Here is a 3,946-nt window from a genome sequence, read left to right as displayed (position 1 = left end):
CTGTTCCGCTCTGAGTTGGGTATAAGTGTCCGCCCCCACACACGGTAGACACAGGAGAAAGACTGTGGTGACTACTGCAGACTACTCCAACTCGCCTCACAACTCCGCCTCTCATTACTCATTGGGTTCTTTTGACTAGATTCTCGGGTTTGCGCACATCTAGTGTAGGGTTAATTTCTCACAGATCCAATCCTTTTAGGGACCGCTGAATTTTAGTGTCCAATGCTTAAGGCTGACCTGTGAAGTGTATATTCATAGTACATTACTGTTGGTTTCATGCGCTATTGATTAATCTCTCAATCAGTTTTAATAATATGAGCAATTTACCTTAAAGCTTTCTTTCAGAGTTTGTGATGGTAACTTCATTACTTCAAAGTTCAACTATTTTGTCTTCTATTGCTTCTAATGTGAGGGTCTCCTATAAGAGAGCTATTGTGTTAAATACTATTACTTTTGTGGCATATCACTTTTAGAGTTAAATCAGGTTGGATGCCTGTTATGTACTCACCAGTGAGCCGTGGTATCAATGTGAACGTAGGAGCCTCTTTTTCTAGTACAGGTGCGTTGAAATCTGTTTATGAAACAAACGCATAACATATTTAAAATGCGTTGTATTAAGTTGCCTTTATTTAGATATTATCAGCCATTAACAATGTGACTGACATCTTCTGAAATAACTGTTCTCACCCCCATGTCCGAGTGAGGATTTATGACATCTATTACATCTATTTCAGAAGCCGTCAGATTAGTTCACTTTGCGTTGCAGTAATGACTCTAGTTATCTTCAAAGTATGTTGCGTATCCCTAGAAGCGAACCTACATGTTTAGTAAATAATTTGTTATGGTCATCTATCTCATATTGGAGTCAACTGCATATGTGTTGTATTCTTACCTGATTAACAATCAAGCTGCATTTTAATGAGCCGAATTGTGTTCGCCGCATTCGTATTCTGATTAGGCATCATTGCTAAGCAACGTATTCCTTTTCTATTCAACGTGTGCGCATAAAGCGTTTGCACGTTCTGATGGAATGGGATTCTGGGATATGGAGTCAAACTCTATTACGGCAATCATGTTGTTTGTTCTAATGAATTGCTCTTATTAATAAAATGGTTCGTAATTCATATTGAGGCATGATGATGGTATAAGGATTTGCAATGATTTATAATAATTTATAGTGGTAAGCCCTGTAAGGTTTTGCACGGACCTCATAACCATTGGAAGGACATATCACGCGGGAGCCGGCAAGCCTGTCAACCTGCTTTATTCGCTTCAGGCTGTAACTGTCAAAACAAACCCCTCAACCGCCTCCCTAGCCCAACGTCACTCCCTCAACCAGGAAGAGACTGCAACAGCGGTCTGCCCACATAACGATGTGGATAAGTGACACGTAAGTTAAGGCAACCAGACATCTACCCCTTTTTTTAACATTCAAGGTTCTTGCCACTTCTCACTCCATCTCTTCAATAAGTCTGTGAGGTTTTATGCGGCTTCTTTGTGGTCTTCCTATATTCTGAGGAGTGCTTCCAGTCTCTTCATATTGCATCTTGTTATCCTCTTCTTCTGAAGTCTCAATGTCCCCTAAGTAAGGTTCATCCTGTGATCTTTTTTCATCACCGTCTTCATTTCTGTCCCAGGTGCTTTCAGGATTAGTCATTCTTCGTTTGAAATGGGATCCATTGCGGGTCACTGAGGAATGGTCTTGTCGCTGTGCCGTGATCATCGTTCCTTTCTTTGCGTCACTGTCAGTGGTACCTTTGCAAATGTGGCATACTCCTTTCGTTGTTTCGGTTGACGCATCTATACCTGGTCTCCTAGATCCACAGTTGACTCCTGTGCTCTCCTTTTGTGATCTGCTGTATCTTTCATCTTGGTCTTTGCAGCTTCATCTCTTTCTCGGGCTTCTTGTTCTAACGGGGTTGCATTTAGAGGATTGGGGTCTGTAGGGAAGGGTAGGTCAATAGGACCCCCCTCCCACTACATGTCCCACCCTGGTTAAGACCCATTACTCGTCGGCAGCCCCCGGCCTCCTGGGCCCAGGCAGCAGGGCCGCTGCAGGCCGACACGTGGGGCTGCACCACCATGTTATGTGGCAGAGCATAGATGCCATCTTGTATTACGCCATCCCCATCTTGCTAGAAATGTGCATGTCTAACCCAAGGCAGAGACACTGAACGCTGCAGAGTGACCCCCACTTGACCGCGTGCACAGAGGCCCACACTTCCCCCACCTCCCACTGCATGGCAGATCCGCTGAGAACACGTTCTCACGAGTCACCAGATGCGAGCAAACAACAAAATAAAACACTGTAGCTGTTAACCTTCCGCAGTACATCACTGCCCCAGCCATGAACGGGAACATTAGGATGTAACTGAGACCAGCCCAAACCCTGCAGGCCCTGACCCCTGCACCAAGCCCCCCAACTATAGACGGCGTGGCGCCTCACACCCATACCCACCCTGAAAACCCTTGCAACATGTAGAAACCATTTATGTAATATGTGCCTTGTTGACTAACGTTCGCTGCTAATGTAAAGGAGAATGGGTAAAGAGAAAAATGTGCAACCGATACTGTATATAGTGAAGAGATGTACAAGGCCTGGACAGCTGATAACAGTGAACAATAACCTGTGTTAATCTCTTTATACACTCTTTATACACACCTGCCTGACACTACCTCATGTTCGTATGTCAACTGTAGATGTGAAATGCTATGTAAAAAAGTATGATCCCCAGCTAGTATCCCATGTTAATGCAAATACATGAGTGCTTTTAGAAACCCCATGTGTTGTTAGTCGCCCCTCACCCATACGACAGTAAACTGCTTTGTGCAAGATGCCACGCACAGAGCTGCAAGGCCATTTCCTCCTCCTCCTGCCCAGGCCCTCTCGAGATAGACAGTGTTCAAACAGCATAGCCCTGCCTTCCCTCCCGATCCTGCTGGACCTGTTTCAAGCATCCGCCACCCTCCCCGTGTCAGAGGCCGCCACAGCCTGACTCCATGATTTACGAGCTACCTGGTCCTACATCCCACCACCTTTCAGGCACAAGTCACATGCCCCCCACGGGTCAGTAGTACCTCCATCGACCCTGAGTTAATGAGCCTAGAAAGGGGGGCGCCCACACGTGTACCAACAGATCGTAATACCATCCCTCACTTAAATTGCCAAGGATGGTTAGTTAAGCACCCCCCGCCCATGCCCCTGACTACGCCCATGAGATCTGATTGTTTGAACCTAAGGTATCTCCCAAACTGATGTATTGAGACACTCCAGATCACATATTAATGTTCCTAGCCATGTATTGATCTAAGGTCAGCGCTTACAAGAGTTGCAAATCAACAGGACACATAAAGTGTGACGAATGGGTGAGAATGTGTGGCCAAAAGGGCAAATGTTAGTTTAGTTATCAATTGTTGTTACAAGGCATGTCCGGCCCGGCGCTACACTCCGATGAGCCCAGCTGACCTCCCACCCCACGTGGCGCAGCACCAACGTCCGCCAATCCTGGAGAAGCAACTGTATACATTGTATACCACCTAGCCATCACCACCCAATCCCTGAGAGTCTGTGGCCCCTATAGCTTACCTCATGCATGACGTGTATTTGTAATATAACTGACTGTCTTTGCTATTGTCAGACAGAGCGCTCTCGGAGTTTGCAGAGTCCTTTGCATGCCCTATACTGAATTATATAAAGCTCTTTTTGATCTCACCCGCACTTGGTCCTGGCCTCATTCCCCTTCTGGGGTGTGTCCATTATTGCCTCTCACTAAGGGGGGTGTGTTTCTGGGGACACTTACATTCAGTGGTGACCCCATAGATGTGATTTGTTTTGTTAACTTTAAACTGTCCCCTTGGCACGAGACGACCCCGGCTGCAGTGGAGACGCACGGCGCGCCCGCTCAACAGAGCCGCCCACCTACGGCAACTGGTACGCAGGGACGTG

At 46.4% G+C, this 3,946-nt stretch overlaps 1 long non-coding RNA gene across 1 annotated transcript; it reads right to left on the bottom strand.

Annotated features, from left to right (window-relative positions):
- Positions 1-375: 375 nt before the first annotated feature.
- On the bottom strand, positions 376-983 carry LOC138520644 (uncharacterized). Its single transcript, XR_011282834.1, has 3 exons — positions 893-983; positions 509-571; positions 376-418 (listed from the first exon to the last, which is right to left on the bottom strand). It is a non-coding gene; the product is annotated as an uncharacterized lncRNA (long non-coding RNA).
- Positions 984-3,946: the final 2,963 nt, after the last annotated feature.

This window comes from Ambystoma mexicanum, chromosome 13 (genome assembly GCF_040938575.1).
Source record: "Ambystoma mexicanum isolate Mex_15411 chromosome 13, UKY_AmexF1_1, whole genome shotgun sequence".
Lineage (NCBI taxonomy): Eukaryota > Metazoa > Chordata > Amphibia > Caudata > Ambystomatidae > Ambystoma > Ambystoma mexicanum.
Note: the sequence above shows the minus strand (reverse complement) of the source record. Positions and strands in the feature narration are given on the sequence as shown.